This window comes from Hippopotamus amphibius, chromosome 4 (assembly GCF_030028045.1).
Source record: "Hippopotamus amphibius kiboko isolate mHipAmp2 chromosome 4, mHipAmp2.hap2, whole genome shotgun sequence".
NCBI lineage: Eukaryota > Metazoa > Chordata > Mammalia > Artiodactyla > Hippopotamidae > Hippopotamus > Hippopotamus amphibius.
In genome coordinates, this window is record NC_080189.1 from 4,104,837 (window position 1) to 4,129,130 (window position 24,294).

The window sequence follows — 24,294 nt, forward strand, 5'->3', positions numbered from 1 at the left end:
CCGATTGTGTTAGTTGGGTACCCAGGCTAGCTTTGCCGGAGGTACGAACAAACTGGACTTAACGAACGCACCCTCGGAACGGAGCTCGTCCGTATGCAGGGGGATCTTGCTGTAGTTTAATTCTTACATCAACTATTACTGTCACTGTTTTATCATTCTCATCCTCTAGATGGTGGAGCGAAAGCACGAGGTTAATTAGCTACAAGGTCTACGACAAATACATGGCAGGACGAGGACTTGCTCCATCTGTGCTGTAAACTCTCTTACATATGGGAACACGTGTATACAGTTTTTTTCAATAAATGCACAAACATGAGCGGAGGTTGCAGACTCAAACATTTCTTACCAAGGGGGTGCACTATTAATGATGTTTATAGCCTGTCATCGGCACTGGGCACACGTTTGCAGGTAACTATTAAATCCCTACTGACTCTTACGTAGATCTCCAGGCAACTGCAGCACCCCACTGGCATTTATTATCTTCTGTTATTTAATTGAATCATGCTTACATTAGGCAAATTATGAGACTGATATTACTTGAGGGAGCTGACTAGTCCTCAGACCACCCTCGCTGGAGCCAAAGTCTCCTTCCAAGACCTCCTTAAGGTTTTATTGTTATTTTGAAACTGAAATTATGCCTCTGCATAAGACAAGCTGGCATCCCTTTGCAATCTGGGCTTCATTTTCTCAATTCTAATGAAAGGAATGTTGTATTATTCCAGTAGGAATATCTGAAAAGCTCCCTTCCGTTTGCTGAGTGGGTGGGTGAGAGAGGGAAGAGATTCAAGTGTCAGGGTTTTGAAAGAAAATCCAGTTGTGTGTTTCATCCTCCTCTGAGTTCTGTGGGTTTCAAAGCTGTTGTGTGTGGGTAGGAAGTTTGCAGTTTGTTTCAAAAACATATGGAGACCGTTAAAAACAAGGTCTGCCCAAGGCCTGAAATTCACATCAATAGTTAAATATTGAACTAGTAATTTGAGGTTTCTATTTTAAATATTATTTTCACAGATAACCACTGCACTTGAATTTTACATCATCTGTTGCAGTCTTCTTGTGCTTGCTTCAAGAGCTGGGAACTCCAAGAGACATCCATTTCTACCTTTAACTCTTGACTTCAGGTTTCTTTAACAAGGAGCTGGAGAGATGTGTTTGAAGTACAGAATTGAGAATATTCATTTCAGTATTTAATTATGTCTCTGTTGCCTCATGTGTGAACCAAATAAAAATGGTACGCACATCAGGCAGGCTTTCTTGAATGTTAAAAAATATGAGGGTGAGTCGAAAATTATCCGCACTCTGGCTGTAGAATTTATTCTAATTAACTTTTAGAAAAGACAAATACATCATTTTTCGACATAATCTCCTTGCTTTTTGATACACTTTGTCCATCTGTCAACAGGCTTTCGTATTCCTTCATTAAAAAGTGTTTTAGGCTGAGCTGCGAGCCACGAATGCACTGCTGTCTTCAGTTCTTCATCAGGAGTGAATCTTTATCCTCATAGGGCTGCTTTCAGGGGACCAAACAAGTCCAATGGAGCAAGATCAAGACTATAGGGAGGATGCTTTAACACCTCAAAATGAAGTAATCCACGCCAGACTTAGGTTTCAAAAAGTTTGTGTGAGGTGGGTACCGAAACAACTGACAGAAGAGCATAAACAGAAGCGTTTGGATGTCTGCAAACAAAATTTGGACCGATACTCTAAGAAGGTGAAAGTTTCTTAAAGAGAATCATTACTGGTGATGAGACATGGATTCATCACTACGAGCCTGAGTGTAAACGGCAGAGTATGGAATGGAAACATCCTCAATCGCCGACCAAGAAAAAGTTCACAAGCCAACCATCAGCTGGAAAATTGACGCTTACAGTTTTCTTGGATTCTCAAGGGCCAGTATTGGAACATTATCAGGAAAAACGTTCAACAATCAACAGAGCTCATTACAGTGAGATGCTTATTGCAGAACTGTAGCCTAAACTTCGGATGGAACGCAGAGGACTGCTATCCAAGGGCACTGTGATCTTGCATGACAATGCACGTTCGCACACTTCTGCCCACACTGTCGACACTCTGCAAAAACTTCGTTTTAGGTTTTAAAGCATCCTCCCTATAGTCCTGATCTTGCTCCACTGGACTTTCACCTGTTTGGTCCCCTGAAAGCAGAAGATTCACTTCTGATGAAGAAATGAAGACAGTGGTGCATTCGTGGCTCACAGCTCAGCCTAAAATACTTTTTAATGAAGGAATATGAAAGCCTGTTGACAGATGGACAAAGTGTATTGAAAAGCAAGGAGATTATGTCAAAAAATGATGTATTTGTCTTTTCTAAAAGTTAATTAGAATAAATTCTACAGCCAGAGTGAGGATAATGTTTGACCCACCCCCACAGGATATGTGAAAAGTGGTTAGTAAATGCTTTATAAGAAGGCAGCTATTATTGTCATTGTATTTCAATATCCTAATTGCTAAAGACTATAGTAATTCTGTTTTCTGCTCCCCAAGACTTAATTTGATGGAATTCTTCATTGTGGCATGTAGACAATGGTGTTCTTTGGACTTCTCAGAGGTGTAATGTGTCAGAGGTCTGGGGGTGGAGGAGATACCAAAAAATGGAATCCTACTAAAGAGAGATGGATTTGGGTACCATCCTGCAGTGAGGCTCCTGGACATTTAGGGAAGAATGAAGGGACCCTAGGAGCCTGGGAAGCATAGCAATGGCTGGATGGAGCCAAGCATCTCCCAAAGCCTAACACCTTGGCATTGAAAAATGTCTTCATAAATGAGAAGAAAGGTAATAAAATATCTAAGTGTCTAGACACAGGGAAGAGGGTTGCCTCTTGCTTCATTAATTCCTAGTCCTCTGATGAGTAGGAACTAATAGAGTACCAGGGGTCTGGTCTCATGGGGCAGGCCCACTATGGCAGTTTATCATCTTCTATGATATTTATTACTCTACCCAAACCTTCTTGAACCTTTATGACCTGTGTAGATTGAAGAATAAGTAACCCAACCACAGGCTGCACTGAGGTCTAATGTTGGAAGTCGTACAAGGCGGTCACTGCAGTTTAGAAAATTCAAGACATGTTGTGGCTTTTTTAAAAACAGCTTTATCAAGATATAATTCACAAGCCATACAGTTCACCCATTTAAAGTGTATAATGTAGTGGCTTCTAGTATATTCACAGAGTTGTTCATCCATCACCACAGTCAATTTTAGAAAAAATCGTTACTTCAAAAAGAAACTCTATCTATTACCCATCACCCCCGGAATCCTTCACCCACCTTCCCCAGCCATAGGAACCACTAATCCACCTTTTGTCTCTACAGATTTGCCTGTGCTGGCCATTTCATGCAAAACTAGCTATACTCTATGTGGTCCTTGGGGACTGGCTGCTTTCTTTTCACATGGCATGTTTTCAGGGTTCATCCTTGTCGTGGTGTGGAGCAGTGCGTCTCTGCTCTTCATGGCGGGACAATACTCTGTGGTGTGGAAATACCACACTTTGTTTATCTGTTCATCAGTTGATAAACATTTGAGTTTTTCCCACTTTTGGCTATTATAAGTAATGCTGCCATGAACATTCGCATACACGTTTTGGTCTAGACATATGCTTTCCTTTCTCTTGGGTTGTTGTAGCTTTTTAAGGAGACCCCCTCCACTCTTTTTCTGCTTTTTCTGCCTCCTGCCCCTCCTCCCCTCGCCAGTGTAATCCCCTCTCTACTTTTTTTGTAACCACAAAATCCAGCCATCCACTTCAGGCTTTGGCCAAGGCATGGGGAAAATGGTTTCCATTTCCTTCCTGAAGGACTTTCACCTTAAAGCCATCAGTAGGTAATAGCTTCTTCCAGCTGCTAACAAGGGGCTGTCAAGTTCACCACTTCCTGACAGAGGTTAAATGAAGACCAGCCAGTGAGTCCAGAGCTGGGGACCAGTTCCGATTTGGGAAATCCCATACCTTGGTGCTTCTGCCCATTAAGACCCTCCCTACAGAAAACCGTTCTGGCTGAAATAGCCTCCCAGAGAATCCTATCTCATCGTGCAGACAGAGTCATTTCTCTTTTAGGGTCACCTGGCTACAGCCCGTGTCTTCTGAAACCCCTAAAGCATTTCCATTGTTGATTTATTGGCTGAAGTGTTAGGAAAAAATTACTATAGAAAAAGTATGTAAGTCTCCGTGTGTCTGTATGTTTGTGTCCATGTGCATCTCTGTGCGTCCATGTTTGTGTGTGTGTGTCTCTGCGTGTCTGTGTCTTTGTGTCTCTGTGTGTGTACGTCTCTGTGTTTGTGTCCCTGTGTGTTTGTGTCTCTCTGCGTCTGTGTGCATCTATGTTCGCTTGTGTGTGTGTTTGTGTGTGTGTGTATCTCGGTGTATGTCTGTATGTATATGGGCTTCTCTCTGTGTACGTGTCTCTGTGTGTCTGTATGTGTGTGTCTGTGTGTGTATCTCCGTGTATGTCTGTATGTATATGGGCTTCTCTCTGTGTACGTGTCTCTGTGTGTCTGTATGTGTGTGTCCCTGTGTGTGTCTGTTTCTGTGTGGATCTCTGTTCATCTGTTTGTGTGTGTCCTCCTGAATGAGATTTAAAATTTTCTTTCTTTTTTTTTTTTCTGCTTCATTGGGTCTTCATTGCTGCAAAGAGGGCTTTTCTCTAGTTGTGGCCAGTGGGGACTACTCTTCATTGTGGTGTGTGGGTTTCTCGGTGCAGTGGCTTCTCTTGTTGCAGAGCATAGGCTCTAGGTGCAAGGGCTTCAGTAGTTGCAGCACGTGGGCTTCAGTAGTTATGGCTTGTGGGCTCTAGAGCACAGGCTCAGTAGTGGTTGTACTCGGGCTTAGTTGCTCCACGGTATGTGGAATCTTCCTGGAGCAGGGATCAAACCAGTGTCTCCTGCATTGGCAGGTGGATTCTTAACCACTGCGCTACCAAGGAAGTCTGAGATTTTAAATTTTCTTGATCAAGAATTTTATGCATTCTTCTTATATCTGCAGTAGTACCCAGCATAGTGGAGAGTATGTAGCAGATTCCAAATACATAGCTACTGACTCTTCGGTTGGCAGTCATTAGCAATATATCTCCATCTAGCGGGTGTTGATTAAACATGCCAATCTCTTAATTTAAATACATGTATGTAACATAGGTGATCAGCTGTCTGAAGCCCACTCTTTATTGCTAAAAAATAATATACAGGAGGAAATTAATTCCCTTGGTCCTGAATTTACATCTTCAATATATAAAATAAGAACATTAGTCTGTGATATATAGAACCTTAATTTTTCAACACAGTTCCTTCTGTCAGTGTCAGAAGTTATATGAATTTTCCATGGAGTTCACAGCTTTACGCCCAATCAAGGGCTCAATTAATACCTAATGCTATTTGAACTTACACAGAGCAAGCATATGGTGGAATTCCTTTAAATAGCCATTGAGTGCTATTTTTGAAAATTGAATTTGCCATTGAGAAAACAGTGCCTACTATTTCAAGCTTTAATGGTAGTCATGGTAGGATGGGATGACTTGCGACCTGGTTGCCTTGGGAATCCTCATTAGCTGTGTGGTTTATTTCCTCCCCATCACCGGCCCTCATGATGAGGAATAATCACTTAGCAGATGCTGAGCGCCTTGGGGGCAGGTAGCTGGCTGACTCTCAGATACCTGAGCCAGTTTCCTCGTTGTCCTTGGAAAGTCTGCTTCAGCTACGCCACAGCCTGGTTTCTCTGCCTTGTGTATAGTACCACCCTGCTGCTTATGGTCCAGGGATGGAAACATTCTCAGAGGATGTAGCTCAACTCCAAACGTGGGATAGGTGGATGAAATGCTATGATGTGCACCAGACTTCTTGAAACATTGGCTTACGTTGTTAAAAACACTTAATTTTTAGGTGTTTTTTGTGATTTAATAACTCAACTGAAGCCTGCAAAATTTTTGTAGGCAGGGAGAATAGGAGGAAGGGTGATGGCCACCATTTATAATATGAAGACGGTGGTGCAGAAACTGGGAGAGAGTGTGGACGAGGAGTCTGCCAGCATCAGGGAATGTGCTGAAAGGGGTCTGTCCCGTCACCTCGCCTTTCCTTAAGTGGCCTTTTCTCAAAGAGCTGCTCCTTCATCCAATACCTAGCACCATCTCTCTACTCCAGAGGGGTTCTGCAGCTCATTTCTCAGTGGCTCACAGAAACTGACTTTCAGAATATTACCCTCATCTTTTCCTAGGTTCTAGTGAATTACAAAACCCTGGCAAGCCATGAACGTGTGAAATATTGAGTCTACTCTGTCTTGACATAATAACACATATTGTAAAGTTTTTTAAAATTAATTTCTTCTATATACTAAAAACAAAACAAATTTTGTTAGCATTTGCTCAAACCCAATGGCAAACAAGTCAACTTATGTTATAAACTGAATTATGCCCTCCCCCTCATAAATTCATATGGTGAAGTCCTAACCCCTAGCACCTCAGAATGTGACCCTTTGGAGATGGGGTCTTTAGAGAGGTCATTAAGATAAATGGCGTCTTTAGGGTGGGCCCTGATCCGATCTGACTGTTGTCCTTGTAAGAGGAGGTTAGGATGCAGACACGCACTGAAGGACAACCATGTGAGGACACAGGGAGAAGATGACCGTCTGCAGGGCAGGGAACGAGGTCTCAGAAGGAACCACTGCTGGTTTATACCTATTAAAATTTGCCCTCTCATAAGTATAGAGTCTCTTTTTCTCTTTCCAGGCACAGAACATCTCCAGCCGACTTCTCCTGAGATTTAACCTGGTTGTTGCTCTGGCAGCCTGCTGAGGGGATGGGTGGGATTCCTGTTGCCTTGAACGAGGGGGGTGTTTGCAGCCTCTGAGCACAGCGGGAGGGCTGACTCTTACTGGGGACATACGGGCCCCTCTGCAAGCCTCCCAGGCCCATGAGGAGGCCCTTAGTCCACATCAGCAGGCATCCATCCAGATACCCAGCCCCATGCTTCTGGATTCCAGGTTTTCCCCACCAGGACCCTGACCTGCGCATAACAGACCTGCACTGCTGTGCTTTCAAGAACATCCCTAGAAATTGTGACTCTTACAATTTCTTACAGCCCCCAGCCTGCGTTTCCTGTGGGCCTGTCCTTCTTCTCTTTGAATATGATCACAGAGGCTCTCTGGCTTTACCCTTAGCCATTAACTTCGTGTTAACAGACCTCAGTCTCTCCTGACTCTTGTGCGGTGAGTCAACTCAATTTCCCAGTAAACAGCCAACTCCTCTGTCTTTCCGGGCGCTCCTTGCTCATATTTTTCAAATACCTGCATCGTTGTACCTGTCACAGCATTTCCCTCCCCCAGAATCTCACCCCAGGTCACCATAAACTGTTCAGTGAGAACCTGGTCTGGGCCTTGGCCAAATTCTCTCCTTGTCCCATCCACAAACCGGGATGTCCTTCTCTGTACCTGCCAAGAAAGAGGAAGCCCATCCCAAATCCTATGCGACCTTCTCCACCACTCCTGGTACCACTTGTGCTGGTCTGAGTCCTCCAGGAAGCAGATGTGAAGATGTAAATAAGTGTGCAAATATTGTATCAGAGGAAACACCTGTGGTAGAAAATAGGGCAGGAGCAGAAGAGGCTGGGAGAAGCACAGACCTCCATGCAGGTTTACCCCAAATGGAGAAGGGAGGAAGGCAGCCTGGGTGAAGGTGTCCTGGACCACTGTGCACTTTATGAAAGTTTGGCAAGACCACCCGGAGTCCTGACCTGAGTCAGCCATGTCTCCCAGCGATGGGCCGGCCTCAGTTTCCCCGGGTATGCATTCATTGGCTGGAAGCAGCGCATGGGACACACGGCTTCAGGGATGGATTCCCGAAGGAAGCAGTGGGGGTATTGGCTCTGTAGATGGAGAGCTGTGAGGTGTGTTCTCACGTCTGTCCAGCACATGTGTGCAATGCTCTCAAATCCTCAAAATGCATTCACGTCCAAAGCATGAAAGGTTAAAATCATGCTTTCATGTGTTTAGGTGCTCAGGTATTAGCAATTTGAGTGTCATTTTCTCAGAGACATTTTTCTAATCAATAAAATAATTAAGTTGTCATACCGTATATTTTTCCATTTGAGTTCAATATAGCTATTTTTTTAGTTTGGAGGGGAAAAAAGCAGCTTGAACACATTCTTAATTTGCTAATTTGGCCCTTTTGCTAAAAAGCATTGCTTCCCAAATATCTAAATTTATAATTTTCCCAAGATCAAATTACTCTGTATCCTCAAATAGTGAACATATTCCATTTGTTAGCAGACTTTCACTAAAGACACATATCTAAGCATATTACTTCAGGAGTTGCCGTCGTACTCTCCCACGTCATTCTAACATGTTAGATCATTTCTGTCAGCGTGTGAACATGCCCTAACGTCTCCAAGCTTCAGGAAAAGCCCTCCTAGCACCCCCCCTCCTTCCGCTACTGCCCCGTTTCCCTGGTCTCTGGTAGCACTGGGAACCTCTATGAAATCTATCTTCCCTGTCCCCACTTCCTTCCTTTCCATCCTCTCCTGAATGTGCCCCAATCTGTCCACCATCTGTGTGACACTGCTCTTGTCAAGCACTTCTGGCCTTCCGTTGCCAAACCTAGCGGCTAATTCTGTCCCCATTTCACTCAGCCACCATCAGCATGTGACCCAGCCCATGGGATCACTCTCTCTCTCTCGAGCAACACTTTCTTTGGTTGGTTGCTAAGTCAGCACTTCCTTCTGGTTTTCTTCCTGCCTCTGTAGCTGCTCCTCAGTTCCTTCAACCCAGACCCACCCCCCTTTGCAGTCCTGATGTGCACACACTCCAGACCCCCAGCATCACCAGGATCCCTACTTGGCTATCTAGTGGGCATCTCTAATTTGTTAACATACAAACCTGAGCTAACGACCCCTCTCTTCTCCCAAAGCAAGACGGCTGTTCTTTCCTTCCTTTTCCTCATCTCAGTAAATTACAGCTACATCCTTTAGGTTGTTGAGGCCAAAAACCTCACAGTCCTGTTTTGATCCTCCTTCCTGGCATACCCGATGTCTAATGCAGCAGCAAATCCAAAGTCTACGTTCTCGCGTTTTCCAGAGTCAGGCAGCTTCTCCTCTCCGCCCCTGCTTTCTCCCCAGATGAAATTGCGGTTAGCACTTCATGACCTCATGTTGAAACCGTCTTCTATCTGGTCTCCCTGTGCCCATTCTTGGTACCCAAGAGATTCCCTACACAGCTGCAGAGTGATGGTTTATGAATATAAGTCAGACCACAAACAGCTTCCATCTGGCTCCGAGCAAAAGCCCGAGTCCTTCGGATGGTCTATAAGACACTACGCACTCTGTCTACACTGCGTTCTCCCCTCACCATCAACTGACTTCATTTCCTACCACCCTCCTTGTCACCCACTGTGCTCCAGTCACATTGAGCTTCTGGCTGTTTCTCAAACTGATCCATCACTTTCCTATGTGAGGGCCCCATTCTTGTAGTCCTCTCTGCCTACAATGCTGTGTCCTCATGTCCTCATTACTCATCACCTTGCTTCCTTTGGTCCCTCAAATATCCTCTTATTAATTAGACCCCCCTCAACTTCCATATCTAAACATCAACTCCAAGTACATCCTTGCACCACCCGACACGTTACCCAAGTTTGTTTTCCTAAGCAGTATTCACACCACCTGATCTATGATGTTCCATAGCCTGTCTTCCCACACTAGAATGCTAGGTGCACTCAGAGAGAGTTTATATGTTAGGTTAACATATTGCATATGGCATTTCCGTATCTGTTGAGTCAAACTGAATGAATGAATGAGAGAGAAGATAGGCGCTGTCTATTTACATAATGAGGCAATATTGCAAAAAGAAAACAGAGAGAGACAGATGCACCAGCAAGAGTATGAACTATATGCTTAAAGGCAGAGCAACTAAGTATATGGGACGTGTCAGCCCTCAACAAATTCTACCAGGATAAAAAAAAAAATTCCGAAAAGTTTTCATCCATGACATGCTTTTAAGAGCATGCTTCTGCATGATCTCTTAAAATTAAACTGGTTTCTGTATTTTCTTACAAGGTATGAAGCACTCAGTGGAAGTGATACTTTGAAAAATGATGAACAAAGCAAAAACGGCTCGTTGAGCTGTGAAATGTGGATTTTCACGAAGCTAAGGTTGTCAGATTTAGCAAAGAGAAATGCAGGGCACCTGATTAAAACTGAGCTTCAGAAAAGCAACAAATCATGTCAGTATATGGATGGCTCATGCAATATTAAACCATGCAACAAACAAATGTTTGCTGTTTGTTGAAATTCACATTCATCTGGAATCCTGTATTTGATCAGGTTGCCCTCCAAGCCACCAAAGCCATCATGAGACATAAAGGCTGAGACACCCCACCTAGGCTGAGCTTTCTGTCCTCTGTGTCCCCAGCTGTCGTTGGGGCTACGCCATTTCCATATCTCTCCATCTTGCTATAAATAGGAGCTCGCAGGTAATTTTCATGTTAGAATGGGTTTTACACACTGAGGTGAAAAAAGCAAAAAAGCTGAAGGATGATGATATTTCACCGACCTAGTCGAATGTGAATTTTAAGGAGAAATCATTCTAATCTCAACGAGGCCATTGATGATCAAGCAGTAGCTCCATCTGGAAGACAGACTGGTGGGAATGCTTCTGAAGCATCCCAAGTCCTGTAACACTGGGCGGCTCCTATTCTTATCAAAGTCCAGACAGAAACAACATTGATTCGTGAGTCTCTTTACATCAGTGGTTCGCAGACTTTCCGTCTTATGACACCTTTACGTGCCTGAAAATTATTGAGGACAGCAAAGACCTTTTGCTTAAGTGAGTTATATCAATTGCTATTTACCATATTAAAAGGAAAATGCGGACACTTAAAAGTGTTTATTGATTTATCTACAGCTATTCCATGTCAATATATAGAAATTAGTTTATAAAAATAATTACATTTTCCAAAACAAAACACTGAGGGCAGTGGTATTGTTTTATATTTTTGCAACTATCTTTGATATCTGACAATAGAAGATGCCACATTCTCACATCTGCTTCTACCTTCAGTCTCTTGCAAGATGTTGTTCTGGTTGAAGACCAAAAAAAACCTGGCTTTGTACAGAACTGAAATTACAAAAGGGGAGACTATTTGAATAACTTTCTAAGAAAACTGTGAATATTTGTCATTGATAGTACACCAAAAAGGGACAAGTGGTAATATCCTTTTTTTTAATACATCTTTATTGGCGTATAATTGCTTTACAGTGTTGTGTTAGTTTCTGCTGTACAACAAAGTGAACCAGCCACATGCACACATATAGCCCCATACCTCCTCCCTCCCAAGCCTCTCTTCCACCGTCCCCATCCCACCCCCCACGTCGTCACAGAGGACTGAGTTGATCTCCCTGTGTATGCAGCAGCTTCCCACTAGCCATCTATTTTACATTTGGTAGCGTATATATGTCAATGCTACTCTCTCACTTCGTCCCAGCTTCCCCCTCACCCCCCACCTCGTGTCCTCAAGTCTGTCCTCTACATCTGTGTCTTTGTTCCTGCTCTGCCACTATGTTTATCAGTACCATTTTTCTAGATTCCATATATATGCGTTAGCATACAGTATTTGTTTTTCTCTTTCTGATTTACTTCACTCTGTATGACAGTCTCTAGGTCCATCCACCTCACTACAAATAACTCAATTTCATTCCTTTTTATGGCTGAGTAATATTCCATTGTATATATATGCCACATCTTCTGTATCCATTCATCTGTTGTTGGACATTTAGGTTGCTTCCATGTCCTGGTTATTGTAAATAATGCTTCAATGAACATGGTGGTACATGGATCTTTTTGGATTATGGTTTTCTCAGGGTATATGCTCAGTAGTGGGATTGCTGGGTCATATGGTAGTTCTATTTTTAGTTTTTTAAGGAAACTCCAAACTTTTCCATAGTGGCTGTACCAACTTACATTCCCACCAACAGTGCAGGAGAGTTCCCTTTTCTCCACACCCTCTCCAGCATTTATTGTTCCTAGATTTTTTGATAATGGTCATTTTGACCAGTGTGAGGTGACACCTCATCCTGGTTTTGACTTGCATTTCTCTAATGATGAGTGATGTTGAGCATCTTTTCATTTGCTTTTTGGCCATCTGCATGTCTTTGGAGAACTGTCTATTTAGGTCTTCTGTCCATTTTTGGATGGGGTTGCTTGTTTTCTTGACATTGAGCTGCATGAGCTGTGACAAGTGGTAATTTCTTAAAGGTTGGTTGCAATGTGGAAACTGAGATCATATTAGTAAACTTGCAACTATATGCTCATAAGACAATGAGAGTAAAAACGTCCAAAGACATCATAGTGTCTTTAGGAGAATAATGACTTCATGCACCGCCATGAATCAAGAGTCCTGAGGAACCCAGGGGTTCCTCCACCACACTTTGAGAACTGCTGCTCCCAAGCCGCGATTAGTAATGTCAACTTTTAAAAACTGAGAAGATGAAGAATGGGCAGAAGAACAATGAGTATCCTTTTCCAATGTATAAACTAAGAACCAAGACTCTTCAGAGCGCGGAGACTCAGAGTCAAGGGCCCGTGTTCCCTGTGCCCCATCAGCAACGACCTCCTGCAGCTCCTCTGGATCCCCTGTCCCTTCATGACAGGGTCTTGTTGGTGCTGTTTCGTCTTCCTAGAACACTTCTCACGAATGCTCCTGTCCTCTACCAGCACGTGTATGTGTGTGTGTGTATGTGTGGAGTGCCCTCATGCAAATGCCCGTACACACACACACACGCACACTCTCAGGGCTGCAGCCCAGTCATCACTTCCCAGGAAGATGTGTATTCTCTGGAGTTTTCATCAAGGCTAAACGTCCTCACAGACTTAGCGTAACCTGACTGGAGCAGCATTGCGTGGGCAGGGGATGAGCTCGGTGACAGCAAGGACAGGGGCTCCCCACGCCCAGGTCCACAGGTCTGAGCAGCGCTTCAGGCTCGTAGTAGACACACAGGAAATATAGTTAAATGACTGGGTGATAAATTCATGATATGAAAGAGGAAATAATGTACAGTTTCCATTTTGGCTCTAACTCAACCTTCCTCATATGTCCTCCATGGCCCTTCAGAAGGGTTAATTCAACACAACACAACACAACACAGTAACAATACTCCCTCCTAAAAAACACTTTGATAGCAAAGCCAGATTAGATTTTTTTCTTTCTGTATATTTTCCTGAAAAAAACAATACAAAACAAAAAAACATCTAGGTAGTTTCCAGATCCTTGGAAGTGATCGCTTGGTTTAAATTAATTCCCTTGGGGCTTCCTTGGTGGCACAGAGATTAAGAATTCGCCTGCCAATGCAGGGGACACGGGTCCGATCCCTGGGCCGGGAAGATCCCACATGCCGTGGAGCAACTAAGCCCGTGCACCACAACTGCTGAGCCCACATGCCACAACTACGGAAGCCTGCGCGCCTAGAGCCTGTACTCCGCAGCAAGAGAAGCCACAGCAATGAGAAGCCCGCTCCCCACAACGAGGAGTAGCCCCTGCTCACCGCAACTAGAGAAAGCCCACGCGCAGCAACGAAGACCCAATGCAGCCAAAAATAAAATAAATAAATAATAAAATAAATATTTAAACAATTAATTAGTTAATTAACTCCCTTGTTTTAATGAGAGTAAAAAAGTAACTTCCTTCACATGATTCTGAATTGCAGCAGATTCAGGCTGTGCTCATTAAGTCCTGTGTTATAACACCGTCTCCCTCTGGAATCCCAGAGGCATGGAGGGGAGGGGAATTGTGTTGGGGCTAGAATGCGGTTACCGGCCCCCTTACACAGAAACATACACATCCAATCCCACACAGACCTCATTCCCTGAAAAGGAAGCACATTCAACCCTCACAGCATTTTGTCTTGCCCTTGGGTCCCGCCGTGTCATTTTGTCTGTTGTAAATACCACAGGCATCTCCTATCGGGGACCTTCTCAGAGGCAGAGGACGGTGACAGCAATGAGAGTGCTGTTACATCAGGCTCCCAGTTCTCTTTGATCCTTAGCTCTCTGGGCTGTCTAAAGGGGGAAGGCACCGCTGGTTCTGAGTAGCAGCCCCGACCCGGTGGGCGTCATCTCTTGGGGAGCAGGCGTGTGTTAGGGTGCTGCCTGCAGGAGCCGAGCCCGCAGAGCGCAGGGGCAGCCCCGCGTGAAGCTCGCTCTCGGCCAAGAGAGACCACAGCAGAGCCGGGACCCCTCACTTTCTGTCTGGGTTCTCTCTATGGGAGAACCAAACGTTCGTTCCGGTCAACTGCCCATCAAGTGGCCTGAAAATGACAGTACATCCCAGCAATGAGTTTTGTGCTGTTTTATGAACTGGTCGTATCCATTCTCAAATTTGCATTATTTCCCCTTAAGAGAACCACCTGCTGCATTCTTCTCCAGCCTGGAGAACTCTCACGGCTTAAAGCAGTGTTTTTAAAAGTGTGGTACCCGGACCAGCGGCATCAGCATAAATTCTATGAAATTTTTTGCACTTGGAAGAAACGCAAATTTTTGGATTCACCCCATAAGCAGCAGCTCTGGGGGTTCAGTCAGGAAATCCGTGGGATTCCTGGTGATTCTGATGGAGCCAGTGTTGGACAGCCACTGACCTACACCATTGAAACCACCGGATTAAAATAAAAATTAGTAAAACAGGAAAGGAGAGCAGGCTGGCAGGAAGGAGAATCACCCCAGGCCGTGGTCCCTCTTGAATTGCTCAGGGGCATCATTGGTTCTGCAGATTAGATCTAGAGCTCGGCAGGTTCCTGATGGAAAACGGGGACCAGGGAGTTCTGATGGCCGTGGACGATGGCTGGAGGTTTCTGAGGAGGGAGAGGATGGACTTCCTCATTCTCCGGGTAGATCTCAGACAGTCCCAGTTCCTCCTTCTCTTCCTTCTTCAGGGGCGGGGGGGTCTTTGGACACCACAGACGCGGCAGACAGTTTTGTGTCTTCTGTTTCCCCCTTGCTCTCCAACAACTGCTGGTACTGAGCTCGCGTGGGCCATCTGTGGCTTGAGGGCCATTTCCCTGCCTCCTCAGACAGTGGCTGGAAGGCGCAGGGCATCCAGCGGTGGGACTGGTCCAACCCGCCCCTCCTGGGAAATGATCGCCAGCAGGCAGGGTAGGGAGCCACCACCATCTGAGATTCCGACGGCCGTGGAGCTCAGTGGTCCTTTCTGTGTCTCCCTTCTGTTTGCCTGTGAAAAATTCAGACTTGATCTCAGAACTATTCTCAGGATATTCTTACAAATGTTCCCCTACCCTGACCAACTGCCTTTTAAATGTCTGGCTTGCCGAAATCTACTGGGAGTGCAGCAATGTCACCACTGCGTGAAACATGGTCCACCTTACAAATAACAGATGAGGCTGAATTTAAGGGAAACCAACCTGACTCCATGGCTCACTCAGGCCCATAGCTCTTCTTTAGATCTCTTCTGCTATCAAGACTTTCTGTTCTGGGGAGTGGAAAACCAAGGGCAAGGCTTTGCATCAGTGACTAAGATGGACATTTGTCCCTCCCTGGATATAAGGCATACAAGTCGCAAGGAAATGCAGTGATTTTCCAGAAAGGGTGATGTATCAGTTAACCACCCATTAGCACCTTCGCCTAAACGAATTCCATCTTAGTTACCAGTGATCGCCAGCTTGGGCAAGCAGCTACAGGAGAAAGTGGGGAGAAGGAAGAGGAGGAAGAACAGGCTTGATTCTCTGGCTGCAAGCGAGAATGCGAGACAGAAAACAAGCAGTGATTATCCACGCCTCTTCACCTTTTTTTTCTCCTTTTACTTTTCCTTTTATTCTCTAGAATAGTAGGAATTTTGAATTAACAAAGCGCTTGGAATTTCTGATCCCAGAACAGTTTATAGACTATGGATTTCTATTCATTACACGGACACCTCTCCACAAGCGTTAATTAAGCAACTACTGTATTCCAGGCCCAGGTAGACCAGAGCTGCCTTCAGTCTTCAGCCATCTGGGTGTTTACCAGATGCCTGTCCTGTGACAAGTAGAGGAAACGAGAGTGGGGAGGCAGCTGTGGCCGGCGGGGCTGGAGGAGCCAGCCGTCACATGCACGTAAGTAACTACAGCCCCTAAAGTGCCCGCCTCCTTCACGCACGAGCCCACCCCCTGCCTGGAACGGCTTGCTGTCACTCAGAGTAAGATTCAGCAAGATAGGCAAGCCTGACAGGGCACTTCCAGCGGGCACCTGGGGTCTCGCTGGGGGGTCGTTTTCAGATAAAGGCCTGTGAATTTTTCCTGGTTGTGGAATTGTGGGAGAGGTTGGAACTGGGGAGCCTTTTTGTAGGGTAAATGAAAGAGTGGACAGTGAGATGTGGGGGTCTCCCTGCATGAGGGGCGGGGCTACAGTGGCCTTTGGCTTTGAGTCCTCATCTCTGGGAGCCTGAGGACACAGGTTCACTACCCCCGGGAGGGGGCAGGCAGGAGTTGAGAGGGTGTCAGAGCCCCAAGTGCACGTCCTAGATTCTGCTCTGGGTGAGGGGCAGGGAGGAGTGGCTGCAGAGGCTCCCCTAGAATCAGGAAAGCAGGGAAGACATCCCATCGTGTGGTTTAAGGAGATGAGGGGCTTCTAGGGGCGCCCAGGGTTCATCAAAGCTATCTCAGACCAGAAGCCACCAAAAGCAGCAACATCAACTTGATGTTTTATTTTCTGGCGGGACTGATGCTCCAAAGGTTCTCGCTGTTTATCTTGGTCGCCAGGGCTGACCTAGAATTTGGGCTGAGCTGGACCTTCCAGTGATTGCGTTTTACGTATCACATTTCTGCTCAGCTGGAAAATGTGGTGAGGGGCGGAGCCACAAGTCCTGCTCGGACATCCAGGGCAGCCCCAAGGTCCTGAGTCTGTGTCGGGGTCCAGAGGTTGGTGACTTGCAAAGTCATGGGTAAATGACCCTTCTAGACATTCACCCACATGAACTGCTGTGCAGGCAGGCTGGGCTTTGTGTTTGCTTGTTTATTTAGTTCAGGGAGAGGGAGAGGCTTCGGGAGGAGGGCCTTGAGGATGGAGAGAGGATGCCAGAGACACACAGTCCAGCAAAGAGGGAGGGGAGCGAGGGCCCTCATCGGGAAGAGACGAGCAGAACTGGAAGGTGATGGGGAGACCTATAACCTGGGTCCCAAAGGAGTGTTGCTCTCATGTGTTTGTTTGGTTTTGGTTTTTTGGGGGGCTTTTTTTGGCTGTGCTGGGCGGCATGGGATCTTAGTTTTCCGATCAGGGATCGAACTCCGGCCCCCTGAGTTGGAGGGGCGGAGTCTTAACCACTGCCCTGCCAGGGAAGTTCCCCAAAGGAGCGTTGCTAGTGCCCAGGTATGAACCAGGCTGGAAGGGGGCCTCCAGCCTACTTTGGTCAGGGAGCCAGGCTGAGCTGCACCGGCTCAGAGGCAGGGACCCCATGGGCCTCCCAAGGTGGCCCTTTGGCCTGGAAGCCCCGGCTGCCCGGTTGGACAGGTGAGCAGGTCCAGGGTGAGCTCACCCGAGAACTGGTGACAGAGGAGGCCGGGAAGGGACACAGAGCAGCAGTGTCAGGCTGGCATTAGGGCCCCGCTGGCTGCATAAACATGCGCGAGACACGGGGAGGCCAACAGGTTACCTCAAGGGGGATCTTCAAACCTTCACGCGGGGAAAGTGGGCTTTCACAGTTTACGAGACTTTGTTTGTAGCCACGGGTTGCTGGCTCTGGGGGATTTAGACTCTAGACGCGTAAGGCTAAATCCTGGTGGGGGGTTGTAGTAACAGTCTCTTTTGAGTTTTTTGCCAATGAAATCACATAGCTGCAAGATGGCCCGCCAGGACTATCAAAGGGTCACAGGAAACTGTAAGAGGAGGAGGAGGCCACCAACCCCCACCTCCAAGCCCCTGTGCCCACTCTGGCCCGCCCGCCCCGCCCCAGCCCCTGGACCTCAGTGAGGCTTGTGAACTCAGGAAAGGCAACACAGTGGGAAAAGGGGCAACCCTTGGATTAAAAGGAAAGAACTGTGCTTGACCTTGTATAATGTTAACAAATGACATCCCAACAGAACTTCTCCACACGGGTGTTGCTCTCCCATCTGTGTTAGTTTCCAGCTGAGAAGGTAGAAGAATGACGGGATCAAACATAAATGACGGGCCAGTAGGAGAGCACCTGGTTGCCTGAAAGGCGTTTGAATCATTGAGCTGCCCCCTTGCTGAATCGTGACAGGACACGTAGAAGCTCCAGGTGTGAGCTGAGAACCACGGGGGAGAAGGAGAGGGGCTAAGGCGTAGGACGTGTGGTGTGCTGTTCGTTTTCTTTCTTTCCTTTTTTTTTAAATTTAATTTTTATTTTGTATTGGAGTATAGTTGATTTACAATGTTGTGTTAGTTTCAGATGCACAGCAAAGTGATTCAGTTATACATATATACATGTATCTGTTCTTTTTCAGGTTCTTTTACCATTTAGGCTAGTACAGTATATTGAGTGGAGTTCCCGGTGCTGTACAGTAGGTCCTTGTTGATTATATATTTTATGTATAGTAGTGTGATTCTTCTTAAAAGGGGAAGGTAGGTCCTAAAATCTAGACGATTTGGGAACAAGTTACTTAAGAAATGTGAACCCTTTAAGAGAATATGATGATGGCGGAAGAACAGAGTGGATTCACTAAGGACAAATCACGGCAAACAAGTACACCGTACAGACAGGCAGACACAGACACACACACAGACACACACACACTGCAGGGTTTCCCACTGGCCCAGGAGCTCTCTAAAATAACATGCATGTTTTGCACGTGCGTATGTGCACTTTCAGGTGAGAAGTCCATCACCTTCAGTGAAATTCTGAAAGGAATCCAAGACCTCAGAGATGGAAAGACCCACTGTCGTAAAGGGATGGGCAGTGGGGGAGTACATGCATGTGTTTGGGGCCAGGTACCGGACAAGTTTATGAAAAAATGAGGTGACGCGTATTTAGACAGAATAATTATTATTGTCTGCATGAAACAGAGAGACAAACTGAGGGTCCGGTGGAGTCATTTGCTGAAGAGTGAACCTTTGGTTATGTAGCACATCTGGGATTTTTAGGCAGGCCCATGTTCTCTCAAAATATTGTTAAAATTCTAATATATTGTAGCTGCAGGGAAAAGTTCCTAAAGGCGTAAATGTGAGTAAAATGTAGAGGAGTGGATTTTATCTAGTGGTGTTGACAGGAAAATGGAGAATCTTGATTCAATAAATCTATTTCAATTTGAATGAATCTCATCTGTGAGGTGTTTCTACACCTTGCACTTTGTCCAGTTCTGCCTCAGTATTTTTACAGTATTTTACAAAAGCGGCTTTCAAGCAAATTTTTATATGACACCCCTTTAATCAATTGTGGTTATTGGTGATTTTTAAGGCTTATTGAAGTATAATTGATATACAAAAAATGCACACATTTAACTTACACATATTGATGAGTTTGGACGTAGGCACACAACCACGCAAGGGACCACATGCACCCATCGCCTCCGAGCATTTCCTTGTGTTCTTTGCTGTTGTTTCCTTTTTTGAGAACATTTAGCTTGAGCTCTATTCTCTTAACATATTTTAAAGTGCTCAACATTGTATTGTTAACTATAAGTACTGTGTTGTACAACACATCTCTAGAACTTATTTGTTTCGCATAGTAGAATCTTTATACCCGTTGAAAAACCACTCCCCATTCCCCCCTCTCTCCAGCCCCTGGAAACCACCCATCTACTCTCTGCTTCTCAGTTTATCTTAGATTTCTCATACAAGTGGCATCATGTAGTATCTGTCCTCTGTGCCTGGCTTATTTCACTGAACGTAACGCCCTCTAGGTTCATCCATGTTGTCGTAATGGCAGGATTTCTTTCTTTTTGGAGGCTGAATAATATTCCGTTGCATGTATGCACCACATTTTCTTTGTCCATTCATCTGTTGATGGACATTTGGGTTGTTTCCATATCTTGGCTATTGTAAACGTGGGGGTGCAGATACCTCTTTGAGATCCTGATTTCCACTCTTTTGGATATGCACCAAGTGAGATCACTGGATCATAGGGTGGTTCTATTTTTAATTTTTTGAGGAAACCCTGTACTGTTTTCCATATTGACTGCACCATTCTACCTTCCCACCAACTGTGTATAAGTGTTCCAATTTCTCCATATCCTTGTCAACACTTATCTTTCGGTCTTTCGCAAATAGCCAAGGTAGCTGATGGGAGGGGGCTTCTCACTGTGGTTTGATCTCCATGTCCCTGGTGACTAGTGATGCTGACACCTTTTCATGTGTCTGGTAGTTACCTGCATGTCTTCTTTGGAAAAATATCCATCCAAGTCCTTTGCCCATTTATTAATCGGGTTGTTTTTTAGCCATTAGGTTGTAAGAGAGTCTCAAATATTTTGAACTTTTGCCCCTTGTGAGATAGATGGTTTACATCTATTTTCCCCCATTCCACAGGATGCCTTTTCATGCTTCAAGTCTTTCGTCTCCTTAACTGTCTTCATCTCTTTAAAGGCTGAACATGGAGGAGGAATTTAACACACTGTAGCGCTCCAGAAAGGAAATGAAAAGCAATGGGTGATATTGATAGGAAGTCACTGGGGTCAGTGGCCGGACATGGTAAAAAATGACATGTTAAAAAGGACTCCCTGAGAGGAGAGGTTCTGACAGATGTGACTGCCTGTCAGCAACACTGTGCAGAGGATGCTTTTTATGTTATTGAAGGATAGTTGATTTACAATGTTTCAGGTATACAGCAAAGGGATTCAGTTATGTGTATATATATGTGTATATGTATTATAGATTATTAAATGATATTGACTATAGTTCCTTGTGCTATGCAGTAGGTCCTTGTTGTTTATTTATTTTATATATAGTAGTGTATATATGTTACTCCCAAATCCCTAATTTACCCCTCCCCACCACCTTCCCCTTTGGTAACCATAGGTTTGTTTTCTATATCCGTGAGTCTATTTCTGTTTAGTAAATAAGTTCCTTTGCATCATTTTTTTTTAGATTCCACACATAAGTGATATCATATAATATTTGTCTTTCTCTGCCTGCCTTACTTCACTGCGTATGATAATCTCTAGGTCCCTCCATGTTGCTGCAAATGGCATTATTTCATTCTTTTTTAATGGCTGAGTAATAGTCCATTGTATATATGTGCCACATCTTCTTTATCCATTCATCTGTGGATGGACATTTAGTTGCTTCCATGTCCCGGCTATTGTAAATAGTGCTGCAAGGAACACTGGAGAACATATGTCTTTTTGGATTAGGGTTTTCGTCTTTTCAATTTTTTTTTCACTGGGAATTTAATACTCTTCCTGAATGCCCAATTTGTAGTGTGATGTTTAACCATCAAGCAGTTTAGTCTTTCTGCATGAAATCAGAAGTAGGAAGTTCCCTGGTGGCAGCGTTGCGTCTCAGACTTTCCTGGGTGGTAAACACAGGACACACGTACCTGGTTGGGGGCGTGGGGAGGGGGCAGGCATCGCAACATCAAATCAGCAGTTGTGAACTGTTGAATCTCCAGCACAGATGTCACGGTGCTTCTCTCATGACATCATGGTTCTGTGTTTCAGACGTCTGACTCAGCAGTTTGCTCACAGCCGTCCATATGAAATGGCACGGGGCTTCCTAGGTGGCGCAGTGGTTGAGAATCCGCCTGCCAATGCAGGGGTCATGGATTCGATCCCTGCTCCAGGAAGATCCCACATGCCGCGGAGCAACTAAGCCCGTGCGCCACAACTACTGAGCCTGTGCTTTAGAGCCTGTGAGCCACAACTATTGAGCCCCTGTGCTGCAACTACTGAAGCCGACGCACCTAGAGCCCATGCTCCACAAGAAGAGAAGCCTTGGCAATGAGGAGCCTGTGCACCACAACGAAGAGTAGCCCCCACTCACCACAACTAAAGAAAAAAAGGAAAGCCCGCGCACAGGAAAAAAGACCCAACACAGCCAATAAAATAAATAAATAAATAAATTTATATAAAAAATATATATCAAATGGCACAATGCGTGTGAAAACACGCCAAGTCATAAAGTACTTCATAGATGCAGTGGCTACAAGGAAAGCATTTGTGCCGTCTTCTAAAAGCAGCCCAAAGCACCATGTTTAAGTTCTGAATGTGACACTTATAATATACTTGCAATATAAATAATATATTATTACAAATAACATGCATTTATGATATTTATAGTATAAAAATTCAGTTGTATAATTTGAAATTTTCATAATTTTATATCTTAGTAGTAATTATAAATATACTGGATGATAGAATTTTAAAAGAGCCCATTTAGTAAAGTGCTGAATAAACCAATTGTGATTTTTTAAAAAATAAGGATTCATTAAAGCTTTTGCATTTAAGTGAAAAAAGATCAGTTGCACAAATATGGAATCAGATCTTGGTTCATGTGACAAACACGTAGCTGATGTGGCTAACGTAAGCTCAGTATGACCCGGCCATGGTACATGGAGCTTAGAAACAGCACCGTAATCTTAGAAAGAGCTTTACTTTTTAAAAACCTTTTTATTTTGAAATAGTTTTAAATTTACAGAAAAATTTCAAAGATAGTGCTGAGTTCCTGTGCACCCTTCACCCAGCTTCCCCTATTCAATGTCTCCCACAGTCAAGGTATATTTGTCAAGGCTGGGAAATTAACTTTAGTATGTCATTAACTGAACTACGGACTTTGTTCTCTGTAATGAGCTTTTCCATGAATGGTTTTATTCTAGTCCAGGATTTTACACTGCATTTGCTTGTTCTGTCTCCATAACCCCCTCCAATCTGTGACAGTTCTCAGCCTTGCCTTGTCTTTCTTTCATGCACTTGACGCTTCTACAGAGTAAGGGTCAATAATGTATTGAATGTTGTTGAATTTGGGTTTGTCTGATTTTTTTCATGATTAGATTGAGGTTATAGGTTTGGGGGAATATGTCACAAAGGTGATGTGCTGTGATTGTGATCTGCTTAGTACTAGGGCTACATGATATTGACAAGTCTTATTACTAAGTAACCAAGGTGACCACATGGTGATGTGTTATCTTCCATGATACTCTACAGGAAACCTGGTATTTTCCCTTTGTAAAGAATAATTATTTGTGGAGGAGATACTTTAAAACTGTGCAAATACCTGCTCACTCATTTTAGCATTCATCAGGGGATCTAGCTTGCAGTAATTATTATTCCGGTGTCTAATGATGGTTTTCTCTCTCCCTCATTTCTTCCTTGTTAATTGGAATTCTTCTGTAGGGAAGAGTTTTCCTTTCTTCTTCATTTATTTGTTCAATCGTTTATTCTTCATTTATCTATATCAGCATGGACTCACAAATGTTTATTTTATACTTGCAGTTACAATCAAATACTATCAGCATCGATTTTGTTTCTCAAATTGCTCTAGTTCAATCACTGGGAGCTCTTTCTAGTTGAGTCCTGTGACCTTTTGACATGCACCAATGCTTTTTTCCCCCACTCTCTTACTTTCTGATTTGACAAGATAATCCAGGTCTCTCTTGCAGTTTTTAGGTAGACATTGTGTGTGTGTGTGTGTGTGTGTGTGTGTGTGTGTGTGTGTGTGTGTGTGTGTGTGTCTGCGCTTCGAGGCATGTGGGATCTTAGTTCCCCGACCAGGGATCAAACCCACGCCCCCTGCAGTGGAAGTGCAGAGTCTTAATCACTGGGCCACCAGGGAAGTCCCAGTTTAGGTAGACATTTCAGTGTTGATATCTCATATGGATATTGGTGTTCAAGTTCTCAATTTTACATTTTAGGTGGAATATGGCATTCATTTGAGATTTTCAGATGTGACAGAGAACGGTATCAAGGAGATGAAAATGCCCCACACTTGAGCCTTCTTGGTCTCTTCATGTGAGGTTTGACTTCAGAATGGAAGCTTGTACTTCTCTAGAGGGAGTGGAGGAAAAGGGAAATTACCAGGGGTCACCTTATGGTCACTTTCATGGTAGAATTTCACACATGAAATGGCAGTGATATAGAGATGACAGAGCCTCACAGAAGAGAAGGGGAGGATGTTTGGGCACAAGACACCAATCAAACCCGTCTGCCCTGATAAGGTTACATTTCGAGAAAAGGCGGACAATCAGGGGAAAGAGCACAGGGTGGCAGGGTCGGGGCGAGGAACTTACGGGATGGAAAACCACCGCACATCCACAAAGACGTGTGGTGGTCAAAACTTCCTTCTGGAGAGATGGCTCAGAAAATGTGTACATTTACAACACCAGGCTGGCTTCTCAAAAGGCAAAAGCCAAAGACAAGGGCTGCCCTTGCCAGGAGATTCTTCTAGCGAAAAGATC